Genomic DNA, 19,093 nt, shown 5'->3' on the forward strand with positions numbered 1-19,093 from the left:
CACAGCATGACTACGCAGCACAGAGAGGCTGCAAGCACTTAAGCAAGACAGAATTATCATAGCACAAGATTAGTCCAGATATCATAAAGCACTGTTCCACTTCCAACAGCTCCTCACCAGGAAATCTCCACCCGTCCCTGCAGTTAAGATGCGTATCTGTCTTGCAGTGTTAATTGTGCTGGCCTGCCGCTTTGCCGTGGCTTATGTAGGTGGCCCAACTTAACAAACCTGGACAGTAAGGGCATTCCAGTGCTGGGGTGGCTAGTCCAAAAATGAATAAATGTAAGTCATGTAGTTCTGCTGAACCTGTGCTTTAAAGCTTCTAATTGCTAACTTTCATCTTTTACCAGCATAAATAATAAATGTGGCATGTTCCCCATTTTCCATCACCACCACATTATTAAAGCAATAAAACAATTTCAAAGGTGTGGTTATCATAAGCTAATGGCACCTCTAGGGGATTAGTAACACCCTGGGAGTCTTCTTAGTCTTAAAAAACCCGATACCCCCTGTCAGTCTCCATTAGCTCAGCTGTGGGAGCGGGTGCGCGCAGAGCTCCCCGCTCATGCTATGCCGCTCGGCGCCCAGGCCGAGTTGTGACACAACTGCAGGCGTAACTAGGTCAGGAGATGCTTCCAGGCAGACAATTAAATAGAAGAGAGGAACCCTGCAATCCCACGCAGCCCGGGTTATGTGTACACGCAGGTAACCCAGCTGCCTACAAGCCGGCTGCAGCTTTTTTCAGCCCAATTCCGAGCGAAGGGAGAGTCTCCCCTCTTACGGGAAGAAGTGGGGAGCAAGTGCCGCCATGCAGAGCACCGCAGCGTGAACACAAAGAGCCCTCCTTGCCGCGCACCCGTGAGCATCTCCTCAAGATCAGGCCGGCGGGGAGGGAGTAGGTGCCTCGGAGCGAGCCACTCGCCTGGCTGGCAGCATCACTTCGTGGGGCTCTGCAAGCCCGTGCTGGCAGCAGAGGTGCCGTGCAGAGGAGCTTGCCGCGCCAGGCGATTTGGGAGCGCGGCCTGCAGACACCTGCTCTGCGGCTCTTCCTCCCCTGCCTCTTGCCTCCCCACAGTCTCTGTACATCCTGGCGTGACATCATTGGGAATTACGTTAGTTTTAGTATCTGCTGGGGCGTTAAGACCAAGCTGTTTAGCACATCAAAACAACGGTATTAGCAAACAGACCTTCATTTAAGGTAATTACGCACCAAGGAGACTGCCTTATCTTTCATCTCCTGTTTATTTTGCTAGCAGTCACCCAGATTCTTTAAGTAGTACCTTCCCTGCTATCAGTTATCAAAGCAATGATGGAGGTGGAAGACAGCTGAATGCACTAAGCTCTAACACAGCAAAAGCCTCACGGGTGGGAGGAGGAGGAGGAGGAGGAGGAGGAGGGACAGCTGAATAAGGGTGAGAGAGGAGGGCTGTCCATCTCTGCCTTTGTCTGCCTGTCAGCAATGCTAAGCTGGGAGCCCTGATCCTACAGACTTTGTACAGCCTGGAGCAGGGATGGGATTTGAAGGACTTGTGCTGCACCCCGTCATGCCGTAGAGGCTTCAGGTGAGCACAGGCATTTGCTAATTGCTGTTGCAAATGATCACAGTGAATCTTCAACTCCCACTGTGCCCACACTTCGCTATCATCCTCAGTAAAGATAAAGGGGGCGAGGGTGGGAGGATCTAGAGAACGGGCGTAAGCCAAAGCACAATGGCCTCAAAGACCAGTATCAAGCTAAGCAAGGTCTTTAGATACGCATTTCCATCCTCCCCCACATGAAGGGTGTATTCAAAGTCTGTCACAGTCAGCGGAAGGCGCTAGCGTGACCACTGCCTCAGCCACATCATCCACACAGGGAACTGAGCTGCTTGATCCCACGCTCGGCTTTAAAATAATAATGGACAAAGGAATCTTAGAAACATTTAAATGTCTCTTTCCACCACAGAATGGCTGGGGAGAAAAAAAAAGCGAGTCATGTCACAGTGACGGTGAAGCAATGGAGTGCTTGAGTTTGGGGAGAAGTATTGCAAACTGCGTAGTCTTCATTGTGATTGCTGTGAGGACTTAATCGGTCAATAGGCTAATTGTAGAGGTAAAAATCCTCTTACTGTGACTTATCAGAAGGATACACTACCTGGGTCCTGGTTCTCAAGTGCATTCAAAAGACAAGGGCGACGAAATGCCTCGAGAGAACAAGACCTTGGAGTAAATCATACTGCAGTGCTCAAGCTGCAAACCTACCAGGAATAAGAGTGACCATCAGCTGTAGGGTCTGGCGCTCTTAAGGAAAGAGAAGAGCAGAGGGAAATGGAAGTAGCTCTCACTGAAAGCAATGCTGGGACATGAAGTAGAAAATAATGCAGGTGTGCTGTGTAGCTATCATTGCCTTACCAGCAGGGAGTACAGCAAGTTAGCACTAAGCCTCCTTCCTCTCCTCATTTCTTGGCCAAGAGGAACGGTACAGAGCAGAAACAGGGTTTCTCCAGCAGCCGCTGGGATGCACTGGCGAGGCAGTCTGGGCAGTTTTGCCATCTGTGTGTCCTTCAGCGTAAGCTTCCCCGTGTGCTTTAGAGAAGGTGAGCTTTAGGGCTGTGGTAGCCCCAGCTGCTGGCACAGCCTCCAGCTCTGCTATTTTTTTCAAGACAGGTTGCATAGTATTTGACCTCAGAGCACCAGGGTCAAAAAAAAGCGCATATCTGGATGAAATACAGGAATGCTGGCAAGGGGATGTGTGTTTTGGGGATGCAGTTACCTATGCTTTCACCCTGACTTCAATATATGGATAAAACAAAGGGCAGAAAACTAAACTCTTTCAATTCAATCACCATCTGATTTCATTCTGTTGTCAGACATGATTGTTGCCATTCAAAATTTTTTATTCCTTTTATGGGCATATTTAGGGTGTTATGTCCCTGAATTGAAGGACAAGAAACATTTTCCACCAGCTACAACTAAGCAATGGAAAACTGATATTATACGGGCAGAAAATAGGGTGAAAATTAAATATCCAAACAATGTTCAAACAGGAATCAATAGTGGTCTGGAATTACTGTAAGCTTATATTTAGTAAAATAAAACAGATACTAAGAGGAAAGTCTCGTAACATTCAGAAGTTAATGTAACTATGACTGATAAGCAGAACAAGTGGGGGAGTTGTTTTGGTTTTTATAGCTTTTTCATATGTGTCTGATGGAAACAGTAATTTAAATCCTTTTGGATATTGGCACAGTCATGCGGATGACAAAAGCATGAACTGTAAACAAAGGACTGCAAGAAGTGGATGCACTGTGTTGCAGAAGGACATCCAGGAATGTGTAATTCATTCATAGTCTAATACAAAGAGTAAATTGGGATACCAGAGCACTGTGCTGACTCCACTAAATGGGGAGATGTTGAATGCACCTGGAGGAATAACACCAAGAGAGGACCTAGATAGACTAGAAAGCAACAAAATAGAGAGATTTAATGTGGAAAAACTGTAAGTAAATCTGTCTAGGGAAAACTAATCCAAAACACAGATGTTCTCCTGGAGAGAGAAAGCTTGAAAGCAATCATGTTAAAGCAGACAAGGAATGACAACAGAGTTAATGGTAAGTCCCCGGTGCAACAGGCAGCACAAATCAGGATGGGGAGTTTGCCTGCGTGCACTGGCAGCCCACTGTCTGCCACCGCTCGCTCCTGCAGAGCGCTGCTCTAATCTCTTGCTCGTGAAATGCTAATTCTAGCGGCGTGACTGGCAGAGAGATAACACAAAGTGGAGGCACCTCTAAGAAGTACAACAGAATTATGACAAGCTTGGAGGAAACAACTCGTATAACACATACCACCACGGGGGTAAGGTGTAAGATAGGAGATAAGCCCATTAATACTGAAACTGAACTACTAAATGTTCCATCGCATGGCAGATTTAAAAACTAAACAGAAAACTAGAAACGTAGCAGCAGACCATCTCTGTGTTGCAAAGGCCAGGGTGTCCTTTATCGTTCATTTTAAAATTTCCTCTTAAAAACCTGCCCATGACTGACAGACAAAACTCCATCCAAAGGCAACAACAGAAAAGGCTCTGTCTGTGACTTTTTCTTAAGAAAAACGCTCTCTTCTTAAGAAAAAGTCACTGGATTAAGGGTAATTAATAAAATACCCAGATACAAGCTCTCAGAAATGTTACTCTCGACGCAGAAAAGGAGACGTCAACCTTTTCTGGGCGGAAAGGCTGCAGAAGACAGCCAGTGCTGGCAGCTCTGCTGGTGGCACGGCTGGTGCCGTCCTACCAGTACCGCCGGCAGAACTGCAGGGGTGCGGGGCCTGGCAGCAGCTGGGGCACAAATGCAACACCGGCACATTTTGGTGCCTGCAGACGGGGTTTCCTGTCCCGTGTCGTCTCCCATGGATGCCGTGGGTCCCAGCAATGAGCAGGTTAGGCCAGGCAGCGACGCGCTGCTCCCCATCCACAGGAATACGTGGTGCGGCCAGCACTACCCAGCCCTGCTGCTAGCTGCAGCTTTTCTTCCCAGAGATGGATAAAATCCAATCTGGGACGAGAGGCAGTCGTGGGAGGCACAGGGCAACGCCAGCCACCGAGGAGCATTTCCTTGCACGTTTTATCCAGGAGGCCGCCTGAGGTCCCACGGGGATGACAGGGCGGGATGCAGAGGGGCCCGCAGGGATGCGGAGCGATGCCCAGGGGTACCCCCCCCCCCGGGCTCCCCCGAGGCCGCCTTCCCACGGCTGCTGAAGACCCACATTGCCATCTAGTGCCAGAGGAGCACAAGGACAGCCGGGAGGCATCGCCTCGCCGCCTCCGGCCCGGGCAGCGCCGGGCGCGGGGCCCAGCCGGGTGGCCCCGGGCCGGTCGCGGGTCCCTGCTCGCTCTGCAGCCGGTAACTCCTGTCCCTGCGGAAGCTGCAGGCGGGGCAGTAAATCTTACGCTGTTCTGCCAAAACCCAGCAAGTCGTGTGCACCCCTGCCACAGATCCTGCTTCGCCCCACAGATGCTGAAGGGCTTAAGAGACATGCAAATAGTCTTAAGTTTAAGTCTGCAAGCTTAAGCTCAAAACATTATAGCTGCTAATGATCTCATCCTAAAAACGGTGCGACTGAAGTAAGGTTCAGCAATGACTGAAGCAGCTAATGTTTATCTATTTCCAGGGAGGTTTACGTGCTGATATTCCTCCTCCCTACTTAACCTTCAGCCTGGCTGCCGTGCCCCTGCTCTGCCCCAGACGCTAAGCGGGGCCGGGTGGGGTGCGGGCTTGGGGCCCGCAGGAGCATCGAGAGGCGGCAGAGGGCTTTGGTGAGGCATTAATAAACCGTGACAGTTCCGGCGAGCACCGGGGCGTGAACCTGACTGTCCTGGCCGGGATCCGGCGGGTAGCCCAGCTCTGCCAGCTGCGGTTCGCCTGCAGGGAGAGGGCAAGGGGAAGGAAGGAGCCAGGCTGGGCAGGTTGGGCCCTGGCCACGCTCCTGCTGCGTGTCCGTCCCGGCAGCGTGCTGCTGGCCTGGGCGGCGGGGAACAGCCGTCGCTTTCCACCCAGAGGTGATCACGTTCCGGTAGCAAATGTCTACCTCCAAAAGAATAGATTGTAATTACAGTATTTTCTGTGGCAACTTTTCATGCCAAAGGCAGGCACATACGAAATATTCTTCAAGGGACTTCCCACCGTAAGAGATTGAACTGTTAAGTGTTATTATTATGTGTGCTACAAGAACACCTAGAAGCCTCAGGTGAGACAAGGGCTTCGCTGTGCTCAATAGAGTATACATGTTTAATAAAACTCAGTCTTGTCTGTGCAGAGCTGGCAATCTGATTGGGACGGGACAGAGGAGTGAGCAAGCAAAGTGATTTGCTCCACGTCATGAAGCAGTTCAGTAGCCGACCCAGCTCTCGCAAGTTTTAGCTTGCCAGCCAGTCTTTCCAATTAAATGTTAACATGGTGGAGTTTGTTTATTTTTCAGGCTGTGGTTATGCCCTTGTAACAAAGGACTCCCAGAAAAAAACAGCCCCTTCATGGTTTCATGGGCTCATTGACAGAACAGAGACCCCGCTCACTCGCCTTCCCTTCTCATGCCATAAGTGGGAACTTTGAGCACCCCTTGGCAAAGGCACGGAGAGCTGGCACACTCGCCTGGAAGGATTCATTAGTGGATCCTGAAAACTATACCAAGCAACTTGATGACAGAGTGCAGTTACTAAACTTTGACAGTGAAGTGGGAATCTACGACCAGCAAGAGCTTGTGGCTCTCCAGCAGTGTAGGTACAACTGAGCTTTGCCACGGCAAAGATGAGGTGCAAAGCAAGGTCAGCCTGCTCTTGCCGCAGGAAGGGCGGCTGGAAGGGGTAAAGCTTGAGGGCAAGCGTCCTCCATGCATATCTTGATCTTCTGTCAAGAGACCTCATAAAGGAAAAGCCACTCAGAAGCACCAAGCGATTGCAATCAGCTCCTCAGCCCTCACTCAAGTGTATGTGCTCTGAAGGTTGTGCATCGGGCAACGGGGAGCAAACATGCTGCTTTGGTAGCTGAAAGTTTGCATGTGTTCAGAGGACTGGAAGAGCATTTCACCTACAGCCCCTTAAATTGCTGCTGCCTGGCAAGACAACATCCACTGGATGAAACTGAGGCCCTGTAAGCAGAACATCCTTTTAGCAAGGCAAGCAAAATTTTAGAGACCCAGTCACTGTAAGATCTTTCCCTCCTAATACCAATATCTCAGTGAAATCTATTTATTTTAGGCCTGCTGTGTCATAGCAGATCCAAGAGCTGCATTTTCTCTTAGAAAGAGGCAAGGTTTTGTTTAAAAATATTAACTTTTCATGACATTTAGTCTCAATTTCTGTACATGCTTTTAAACGCTGGCGCTTTGGTGCAGATGAAGGACCAGCTTCTTCCTCGGCGTAATTCTGCCTAAGCCCATGCATTTACACTGGGGGTGAATTTTGTCCATAAGGTTTGTGATTCTCAGGCAGAGGCTTATTGACAAGCACCGTGCTGAAGATATTTACATTCAGCAAGGCTCATAAGCCACTGAACATCTGTTCTCTCGTTAGCAGCCTCCTCAGCATTTGCCCTGTAGGCAATAATCTACAGGACAAGTTTCCCAGCACCTAAACTACTGTAGGATAATTCTTTAACTAAATGGAAAGCAAAGCCCAAGGCCCTGGGAATTCGCTTTTGTACAATAATCTTTTGTGTGCATACAGTGGAAACCAGAGGATTATGGAGCCAAATCATGAGAATTCAGGTCAAGTGAGATTTGGGGGGGCAGGGGGAAGGAGAAGATGACAGAAGCACCAGTGGGAAGGTAGTGATCCCAGGGGAAGTAACGTGACGCTTGCAGATAAGCCTGTTCTGCTGTCATGGTTTAATTTTACACATCAGTATTAAAATTTCTGAGCATTGCCGAACATCAACTCTCCCTTTACTGCATGAGGTTCTTTTGTGTTGTTTTTTTTCTCCTCTAGCAGCTGCGTTATTTTGGAGTATCCCCGTGTCTCAGTTATTTTCTTGTGCCATGCCTCCATTTTCTAGCTCTCTTATTTTTTTGCAGTCTGAGAGTTTGTGTGTTTAAATCTCCTTCCTCCATTCAGCTCCCTGTTATTTTTCTCATTCTTGCACACTTAGCCTGGATCAAGGATTTCAAAGATCCTCTAGATATACAAAGCAATTCATTTATCTCCCCTGGACATTTGCTTAATGGAAGGAAGGAAATGTCATTAAAGAAAAGCACTATGAAAAATGTGATGCTGCTTTTTCTCTTTCTGGCAAGGGATTGATCTTGTCGGTATCCAGACCGACACCCAGAAACTGTATTCAAGTGCCTGCCTGCTCTTCCTACAATGCAGAAAGGCCCAGCTGAACCCAATCAACTGTTTACCATGATCTTGGCTGGTGTAGGCTGCTACGCTGATGGGAGGATGCGCTGTTGGGCAGCGACTGCTGAGCAAATAGTGGAATAGAAGGTGTTAAATTAGACATAGGTGTAAGCAAAGGAGAAAACAGCGTCAAGGAAAACTCACGAGTCTTCTGCAAAACTGAGCAGCTGTACAGCTCACTTGAACATGAGGATTTTCCTTATCTTTTTAAGAAGGTAGGCAATATGGCAGAAAGGTTATGTTCTACCTGTGGCATAAAATCCTGTCTTAATTACCACATATGAGACCTGGAACAAAATACCTTCTCTACTGCCTTTGTGAAGTCTAACATGCTAAGCAAGACAGGAGTAAGGCACTGCACAAAGCAGCTCTACTTTCTGCTCTGCAGTGGTGGTGGGAGCAAGAGTTTGAGTCTGTAGGTATCTGGACCATGAAAGCGCTGCAGGCTGGGAAATGCAGATTGATTTATTTATTTATTGTCACAGCATTTTACCACTTCCAGGAAAAGAGTATGTGAATCTGCCTGGATAGGAAATCTTCATTTTATGAGAGTCACATGTGATTTTAGTTATGAATTTATCCTACTTGGTGTACCATGCATTTACTCACTGTCATGTTATTTGCAGAGGTGCTATGTCCTGTCTAAGTTAGCTCCACACACGGGCTGTGTCACTTAAGAAGAAGAGATAAGCACTTTGCTTCCCAGTTATCCTCTGCAAGAGAATATAAACTTAAAGCCTCTCACAGGCAAAAGCAGAAAATACTTTGTTAGTGCTTGTTTTGGTTGAGAGAATGATCAACTTGTAGTCTAATAAATAATGTATTTTATTGTCCTAAGGAATGACACAATCTTGATTGTTGCAAAGTCATATATGTGTCAGGAAAGTCCAGAACTAAGGTTGTCCAAGGAATCGTAATTCAGTCTTCCTCTGTGTGTGTTATGAATGTCCCGAGCTGTGTGCCTACATACTGTTTTTCCTAATACCTTTGAGATGGTCTGTGTTCTTGCTCTTTTTCCTTTGCATCCCATTTTTAGTTGGTTAGTTCATATGTTCCAGATGAGCACAGACTGCACGATGGGCCAGGGAGGGAGGCAGGAGGGATAATGCAAGTCGTTGTGGGGAGTAACCTACAGTTTGGACATCACATTTAAGAAGTGTGGTATAGAGTACAGATGTTATGGGTTGTATTAGCTTGGTCTGCAGGGAACTACATCCTGTATTGGATGAAATGGTTTGACCTCTTCTATTGAAATGCTAATGTTCAACCATTTCCTCCAGCAAAGTAAGTCTCGTTATTTCTCATTGTAGCCTACATTTACCCTTCCTCCAGTCTACGCCACCCTGACCCCAGAATTTCTGCTTTTCAAATATGCGCTTAAAATTTGTCTGCTATGTGATCGTTTTATGAGGTGATATCATGAAGTATAAGTATGTGTTCCAGCTGTGTTAGTGACCCTGCCTATAAACCACGGAGGTTGGCTAAGCACACTCTTGCCCTCCCGCTTAATGCGACTCAAGACAAGAAGACGCAGTGATCCAGAGTGCAAAAGTGAAAGAGAGTGAAAAATCCAGAGTAGACCCTGGAAAAAGCAAACTCTAAGTGAAACTGACTTTTTATCTCTTTGTGTCTTCACGTTGACACTACATTAGGAAGGCTGACATCAGATATCCCCAGAGGCCCAAATCCAATTTTGAATCAAATGTAAAACACCAGCTTGTAAAGGCCAAGAATGAATTGGTTCTGCCAGAAGAAAAATTAGCACAGAAACAAGCTTATTTCCAGAGAATCTACTGAAATAACTACCTGGTGCCTTAATAGGGATTGTCCTTGTCTGATTTTTTTTTTTTTTTAAACTTAGTGAAAGTTCAGGCTTTGAAATGACCAATCTGTACAAGGAACACATCCATCTCCAGGTTTGTTGCATTCAGTAATCTGTAGTCAAGATTACTTTAGTTAGCATTGAGATGGGCTGCCCTTTTTATTCTGAGTCTGTTTTAACACTAATCCCTGAACAAATACTTACAAAAGCTAAACAGATATGTGTCTGTCCTACTTGCTTCCATTTACATCTGTGAGAAGCTGCAGAGATTTTGTGCCGCTCAGCTGTCATGCTATTTCTTAGCGCCAAGTTCTCATATTGCTGCAGTTCTAGGCCATTTGCTGTTGCAGGAGAAGATTTAAGTCAGTGTTTTTTTCAACCTTTTTTGATTTGTGGACCCCTAAAAAATTTTCCAGCAGTAGTGCAGACTCCTTTAGGAATTTCACATATGTAGATTGCTGTCTGGCACATATGAATTTGCTTTTTCTCAATCACTTTTTGCAGACCCTTTAGAAGTTTTCCGTGGGCTTGCCAGGCTCTGCAGACCATACGCTGGAAACCAATGATTTAGGTGAGCTCCTGAACCATTACTCCTCCATGTATACACTGCTGTAAAAGATGAGAATGCCATAAAATGAGTAATATCACGGCCAATGTTTTGGGGATATTGTGACTCTCAGTACTTTACAGGCTGTCAAACCTGAATGCAGGGTGTTTAAGCAACCAGTGTTCACATATGAAAAAAATACATGGTGATGGTGTACCAACACCCACATTGTCCCGCTGTCTCAGTGGCTTTGGATGCTGAGCTGTGGGTGTTCCAACACCCCCATAAATCGTAACTGGTTGCCTCCAGAGCTTTAGCTATCAAGTGATATATGCTTTTTGGCTTCTCTAAGCCTAGCCCAAATAAGGGTCTACAAGATGATTTCTTTAGATTGAGCTCAGGCTTAGGAGGAAATGTGGGATAAAGTCCATGCATAAATCAACTTTCTCCCTGCATTGCTTTATGCAGCATACCATGGCACTTCTTTAGAACCCATCAAATGCTCTCTCCTGGCTGAGAGACTGCTATTAGTAAGCAACACCATCCTTACCGCAGTAGGCTGAGCTCCTTAGCCTTTCTAGCCCCACTAGTTATACAAAAGCAGAGTACTGCATCTTCTCCCACTCATCACTTTGCTGTTGGTGAACTGGAGGAGAACAACATCCATCAGCTTAGCAGTGAGGAAAGACTGGTGTTTATTATTTGCGCTGCTATAGTCCCTGCATGCTGAAAGCATTGACCGGGTCTCTGCTATATGAGGTTCAGCACATGTGTGAAACAGGAAGAGGGTCTACATGCCAAAGATCACCCAAGCCAAGCATGCAACAGGAGATAACAAGTGGGTATCAGGGACAGGCAGATGGAACAGTACAAGCAAACAGTAAGATAAGATGAAGTTAGTGTAGTAGCCTACGGTCTTGGCACGCCATCTAGTCACCTGGTGATAGGTGCTTTTGTAGGCATCACAGGAAAAAAAAAGCTTTACAGGATGATGATTAACTTCTTTCCGTAGCTGTTACAGAACATTCCTATAATGGAAGAATGGCAGTTTGGGGAGGAAAAAAGCATATGGTAGTTGTCTGACAATGTAACAAAGAGGTGATACAGACTGGCAATGTGGCTAACCAGAGGGGAGCTCTGACTCCTAAAAGTGAATTTAAGATGATAGGCTGGATGCACATAGGTCAAAACAGGTCTTGGAAATGAATCAAATAGCTTTTTCCTTGCTGCGATAGAGAACGGTGAATCAAAGGAGGGATGTAAGTAGGAAGTGATCTGATCAAAGCAGGGCACTGGCTAGGAAAAAGAATGGGGCAAGACATCAAATGACAAAAACAGAGAGAATAATGCAACAGTGGAGATGCAAAGCGAAGAGAACCTAGTTAAGAGTTCCTGCTGCATGGACGGAGATAAAAGATTATATATTGGTTTTGTTATACAGGAAGAAACTATAAATGTGGACATTTTTTGACCAGGAAGGCCCAGAACAAGGTCCAAGTTGAAGATAACATCTGACTTGCATTTTCTCTTCCTCTCCTTTACTTGGCATCTGTTGTAAACCTACTGTTCCCTAGCCTAAGACTGATCTCAAGGTCATTGTTTTGATTCTACTCTCATCCCTCCTGCCAAGAGGTTTATAGAGTTTGGTGTTCTGTATAATGAAAGTATAGTGCCCATCAGCCGATACTTCCAGATTTTCAATTTTCTTTTTGGCCTCCTAAGGCTTTAATATGAAACCTTCCATCTCACTGTCCCTCAGAACTACTGCTCCTGAATTATGGCCGATTTCCTCTTAATATCCACAGCAGGGATTTTTAATAAATCAAATAAAAAATAAAAAATGCTGCCCCATCCCCCAGGGTTGATGGGTCTGACTCCCTGCCAATAATAAGCCAGACAAGATGTTATGGGACCTTTTGTTTTTGTACAGGATGTTGAAGACAGACTCTTCCCTTTCTCAGGAGGCAACTCAGTGTAAACCAGGTTAGTGTGCAAGCCTGCATCTCCAAAGGTAATGCAAAATAAAAATAACAATGTGTCTCTAGAATACGGCATTGAGAGAAAGCAAGGAACAAGATAAAATGTTCCATTAATCCCGGTGTCTAGTCTGAAGATGATGCAATTTAGGGCATGCTATCATTTACAAAAACAATGACTAGATTTCCAGGTATGTACTGCAGGTGATCTCTAACTCTTATCTACTTGTCTCTGGTTCAGTGCCTACACCAGTCAATTTACAGATCATTACACTGTACAATATGTAAAATAAAAATAAATCTCATGAAACATCTTGACTGTATGTTGCTTAGCCTGCTGCTCTATCAGACTGTGATTTAAAGACCTACCTCAACAGCCTGGGAGGAGGAACTCTACTCAGCCCATCGTTCCCATTTCCTTCAGTTACCTTTTCTGCCTCTCCGTTCCCTTTCTCCATATCCAGCTTGAAAAGGGATTTGTCCCCCACGTACCAGAGACGGTATTTCCTGGGGTTGTTGTATAGCAAACATTAAACCCATTACAAAGACGGTCAAGCTGAGAGGGGATCTGCAAGGCGAAGTACCTGGCTGGGTGAGCTGCTTCCCCCTGAGCTCCACCAAAGTGTGCTCTCCTTCCCCCAAGAGAGCTGAAAACTTTCAGCACCTACTCTCCAGGAGGAAGCCTAGGAACGCCTTCCCTCTGGAGCCCGTTGCTACAGCTCCCTACGTGGCCACAGAAATCGCTCCCAGCATTCAAGGTTTTGGTTCATGAAGTCATTGTGCTTCCACAGCAATTCAAAGTTTTGAACGGCTAGACAAGTGATCATCTTTTCAGCTGATGCAAAGTTGCTTATCAGTGACTGCAGTGGTACTCCATTGGTGGATGCAGCTGAGAATTTAGTGTGGTGATTTTTTTTTTAATAATGAGCATCTCTTCTGCATCTCAGTACAGTGTTAACTGACAGCCCTGGCTCTGAGATCGCCCTAATAATGGATTAATACATTATTTAGGGTTTTTTCATTCTGACAATGTCCACGCTTATATGATGTTACGGATTAATTATGTTGGTTTTCACTGCTAGCGTTGGCTTTTGTTGCTAATCTCAAAGTAAGAAAAGTAAACGTGGATTTTGAAATGAGACGACAAAGCACATATTAGGGATTTTGTCTTTTACTATTGGAGTCTTATAGAAGTTTTCTACTTAAATAATTATCCAGCAGAGATGTTACTGTCAAGTAGAAGATAACCAGGCACTCCTTCAGTAATATTTCTAATGCAGTGGATGAAGGATCCAGAATAGCTGGACTGTGTGATTATTTTAACTGCTGTGTAGATAAAAGAAAAATGTGAGCAGTGAAATGTGGAAAAGGTATATATATTATTACATTACTTCTCAACAATTTTCTTTTTGTCTTGCTCCTTTGTCTGGAAACAGTGATTAGATCGATTTTTCTCATGTAGTAAATAGACTTCCCTAAGAGTAAAGCGGTCGCTTGTTCAAAGCAAGGTTTCTGTTTTAAGTGATAGATCTCTATTTTCCGAGCCAGTGAAACTTCTCCTCTGCTATAACGACATTTACAGACATCCTACTTGGGGCTGACATTCCCTGCAGACCCGTAGAAAACCTGATGACGCTCCTGACCATCTTTTCTTCAGATTTTCTGTGTCATTTCAGTTCTCGTGTCCAGGTTCTGCCCTTATTCATAAGCTGGTTGAAGCTACATACAGCTGTCACGGCATCTGTAACTTCTTCCCTCCCCGAGGTCTCTTTCTTTCAAAGGCTGAGGTGGATGTATTTCTCCACTCAGCCACTCTTACAGCTCTTGTCCGAGGGATGTGTCCTATCTGAACTCGGCAGAGAATGTGCATGACATTAATTGTAGGACCAGTCAGCCCTGTTTCTGACCTCAAGAGAGACTCAAAAGGGAACAGCTGAGAAATTTCACTCTAAACACTGGTGCCTTTGGCGCGGGCTGGAGGGGTGCATCACTCACAGGTACAGTGAAATGTACAGCACGGCCAGTCGTTACGTCCTTGGTGTGGATAATTTATACATTTTCACTTTCCAGTGGTATTAATTTGGCACAACCTGGAGGAAATGTGTTTGAAAACACTTAAAGAAAGGAAATATTTTAAAAATCCCCTTTGATGCAATCGATTCTTTAACTAGACTGTAACTTTTCCCAATTATCTATGGAGATGGAGCCTTTGCAGAAATATTTGTGTGATTTTTCTGTAGGCAGTTTTTCATCCTGAGATAATACATGCAATTTTTTTTCTTCCTTAGACTAAATATGTCAATCTAAGACTGTGACTGGAAGTGCTGGAGAAATTTCTCTAACATCGTGAATTAAACAATCAAAAAGAAAACTTGGAATATCACCTATAAATGACAAGAAGAACCATTTAAGGGGTCCGTCTGAAGCTGGTCCAAGATATGTAAGAATCAGGATACATCCTTACTCTCATGGCTAGGGGTGGGCTCATGCCAGGTAAAATGGGGGAAGACCTTACTGGAGGGCCGTGCCTGGATTTACAAAACAAAACAAACCCATGTCTTAGAAAGCATAAGGCTATTAGAAATACTTCCATTTTGCTAATCAAGTGGAATTGCTTTCTTTGTTAGACAGAAATGACCATGTGCTGGGCTTGCAAGCCAGCTACAGGCGTTGATGCTCAGAAGCTAAAAAATGCCAAAGGCAAAAATTTAAACTGCTTTGCCCCTCCAGGCTGCAAGAAAAGAAGGATGTAAATAATGCCAAATGCATATTTACACAGCTTTAAAATTCTATTTGAATGTAACAAGATAATTGGATGTTAGTGATTTCTAAAAAGAAATGTCAACAAGGTTTTTTAATTATTATCGTTTGTTAGCTCTCTTCGGGAAATACCTGGCTGCATTTACAAAGGAGTTTCAAAGAGAACTGGGAATGTTGTCTATCAGTGCTGCATCCAGTGAAGCTAACCGGTGAAGTGTGAACAATAATTGCATTATTTTTGATCTATGTTTGTCAGCTGGGCACAGAGCACTCTCTTTATTGCTCCTTCTGCCCCAGGAACAAAGCTCAGTCGTCGTCCCTGCTGAAAGGAACTTCTTCCTGGGAATTGCATTGTTTCGTTAGCTCCTGCGTGCATCACGTTGGTGCGTTGGTTCTGTTTGTTTTCCCGGAAGGTCCTCTGCACTTCCCAGGGAGTCCTTCCTTTTGACATACTTAAACTCAAACTCATTGCTGCTTACCCTTGTAACTCACGGGTAATTCAAAGGCTTTGCAGTGGACTAACAAGGAGAGAGTCACAACACAGGAACTGCCATGCTAGGTTCCCCTAGATTAAAAGTTTCCCAAACACTAGCAGTGGGCAGTAATGGATGTCTGGATAAACAGCACAAGAAAAAGGACATAAATGATCCTTTTCCTGTTCCCTTCTCGTACAACGTCTCTGGCTGTCTTCCTTTCTCTACCACATAATAAGGAAGAGATCTGGGGCTGGCTGCCTGTCTCGGAAAACCCTTCACGTTAATAATGCATTCTCATTTACAGCATGGCAGGAACACAGATTATCTGCAGGACCGGGCTGTCAGTATTTGGAAAAATGCTTGACTAAAAGCATTTTAGTATGTTTTCTTTTGCACTACAAAGTTGTTTTTCCTTACCTTCAGACAAGCAGCCAGCAGTAGGAAACCACAACTGAGGATGGCTGTATGATAACATTACTCTTGCTGGCTTAGGATGATCTATAAACACTTTATATTCCATGCAGAACACATAATTATTAGTTTAATCATGAAATGTGTTTTCCATGTTGCATTTGCCAGATCTGATGTTAAGAATTTAATATTACTTTCACCAGAGGTGAAAAAAATTGCAGAGAAAATTAAACGGCATCAGTCTTCCTGAATGTTATCTATCACAGGGTGATAGAGAGCTCCAGACATTAATGCAATGCAAATACATTTGAAATTTTACAGTAGGATTTGGGTAGCTGCCTTCAGGTCCTTTTCAATTGGGCTGATTTCTATGTTGTTCTTTATCAGAAACTCCTGAATTTCTTTTGCTAGAACCAGTATCAGAGGTGGCAGTTTCTGGCTTGTATCCTAATCTATGCATCATGGAGTATTTTGAAATTGCTGGTAGGTGTACCGCTATTGGTAGGGAAAAAAAGAAATTATATTTGTAGCTTCTTTTTCTCCTGAATCTAATATATGTAAACCTACACAATTCAGAGCCTGAAAATGAATTCCATCTAGAATCAACTGGATTCTAGATAGAAAGAAGAGGGGAGGTATATTGCTAAAGAAACGTTATCTGATGGAACAGATGGGAAAGGTGCGCTCTAGAAAAAGATCCTGTCCATTCTGCCCAGATCGGGAGGGTGACAAGTACAAAACGGGCCTGTTGAGGGATGGCTTACTTGGAATGTCACATAAAACTACCCTGAGCTGGGAGGGAAGTGTCGCCAGCGTACATTGAAAGCAGTTACAGCAGTCTGCTGTTCAACTGCACATAGCAGCAGATCAGTACATCTCTAATTATTATTTGTCTGGCTGGCTAAGCAGCGCAGCATTTAAAACCTAATTTGTTGTATAATTTAATTTTAATTGAGTCTCCTATCCACACAGGACTCGTTAAGCTAGCTGTATGTTTCACTTGCTGTCTTTTTACATGGGTACTATGTGAGAGCTGCAAGAGCCGAACCAATCGTTTGCTTGCACTGTGCTATCACCGAGGTGCAGCAAGTCCTTGGTGTGATTGCAGAGGGATCTCTTGGCAGGAATATTTGGAAAATATGTTTTCTCAGTGCCACAATATAACAAAACAACTTCCTCCCTCAGCTAATGCTACGGTTTACACAAAAGATTTGGTTGTTGGGCTTTTAGTTGCATCTCCCATGTGCTGGTATTTTCCTCTGCCACTCAGAGATAACAATTACTAGTCACTGTGAGCAGTAATAAAAATGAAGCACCATGACAATGCCTTTGAGTGATTGTAACTTCCACTGATGTGCCTCTCTTCAAATGTATAAAAGGCACTAGTCCTCAGCGAGGACAAAGTTGAAAGTAAGCAGGGTATTTCACAGACAAATCCTTTTGGAGGAATGCAGACAGTCAGGCCTCAAAGAACCATTTTTTGTTAGTATTATTACTAAGGGAAGAGTTACAGACAAAGGTCAATAATGCAAAGCTCTTAAGTACATGCATCAATTTTGACTTAGATGTGTGCTTACATTTCTCCGGAACTGGGACCTATGGGATTGAGAACTGTGAAGCAATACTGTGCATTAGGTATCAGTTAAAACTGCAGATCCAAAACACTTTTGTATTTGAATAACTTTGCTTGTATCAGTAGTCCGTGCAGTGGCTTGCACAGGCTGGTATTGCTGTGAGGTTCATGTGGCCGAGGGGATCTACAGGGCTTCCAGGAAGGGTTAAGATAAAAGCAAAATCTGAGAGCTCAAGCCTGTGAACCAAGTAGGAGTATCAAAGCAAAGAATTGCAAATGGTTTTGTTTTCAGTGTTTTGCTTCTGTTTTCATGTCTTCTGATTTAATCCAAACTTCAAAATCATTTGAGTGAAGGCAAAAAAAAAAAGAGGTTCACTGCCTCTGTACATGTTATGTGTGACTAATCCAAGCAGCTCACCAGCAACCAGCAGCGAGACCCAGGACAGCTCAGCCTCTTCCTCCTCTGTTTTGACGAACATAAAACTGTTCAAGTCCTTCAGATGAATGTGATAAAGGAATTCACAACTAGAAGGTTGCTACTGATGTTGTGCAAAAGGACTACAATTCGTTTGCCTAAGAAGCCACTTTATATGGGGTGCTAATTGGCCTAACAAGATTATGGTGCAAGTGGTACAAATGTCCCAGGAAAAAAAAAGAAACCAATCCAGAGAAACAAGCAGATCAAGTAGTGGGTAGTAGTGATAATGTTTTACACAAAGGGGGAAAGGACCACCAGATTTCAGGTACTGGCTTTCTTGATAGCCTTTGGGGGCCCGGTTACGTTAGCGGATTTGGGTTAGGTTGTGGAATCCTTCAAGGGTCAGATCACGGGACGACAGACTGATGCATAAGAAGTCTTTCAGCAGACGGTGAGGAAGAAGCTCCAGCTAGACAAGAAGCTCCAATTTGGACGCGTCTGGCAGAGGAAAGGCAGCTGCCAGCTGGAAACCTGCCGGGCCCAGCCGAGCGGGCGGGCGTGAGGGGCAAGTGCCTGAGGTAACCCGGCTGCGAGGCCGGCGGGCGAAGGCAGCATGGAGCCCCTGATGGGGAGAGACGGTGCCGCTCCGCGGGACTGCGGAGCGGCCTCAGGCGGGAGCAGGAGGTAAGCGAGCGAGGGGGTGATTTGTCTTCAGTCATTTTAGCTCTCTGAGGTGCCTCCCGGTGGGATGGAGAAGGTGGGAAGAGGAAGCGGGGACTTGGGGAAACGAGGATGAGCGTGGTGGCCCCACAGAGGCTGGGTTCGTGCGATGGGGCAGGGAACATGGACCCTGCAGGCCCCCACCGGTGCAGGGCCACAGGAGACGGCGCTGCCATTGGGGAACTGATGAGATCTTCCACTTGCTGTTGTGTTTGGAGTTTTTTATTGCTGTTTTGGGTCTTTTTTTAGCTAGTTTCCAACTACTGTAGAAGAGGACATTGAAATGAGGTGGTTGGTGGGGCAACCAAGAGCAAAGTGACGATTCTTAAGGTGCAGAAAGCTCTTCTCCCCGATAACTGCAGGTTTTGGCTTGTAAAAGCCTCCTGATTAAAACCGGGGCTGCCCCCTCCGGGCGTGAACCCCCATCAACGGGCACTGCTCCCGCCTCAGTGTGAACTTTCTTTCTAAAGCATGTCCCTGGAACAGCAAGTATGTTTTTTATTTAGCCGCTGCTGGCAAAC

The sequence above is a fragment of the Mycteria americana genome, chromosome 13 (genome assembly GCF_035582795.1).
Source record: "Mycteria americana isolate JAX WOST 10 ecotype Jacksonville Zoo and Gardens chromosome 13, USCA_MyAme_1.0, whole genome shotgun sequence".
NCBI lineage: Eukaryota > Metazoa > Chordata > Aves > Ciconiiformes > Ciconiidae > Mycteria > Mycteria americana.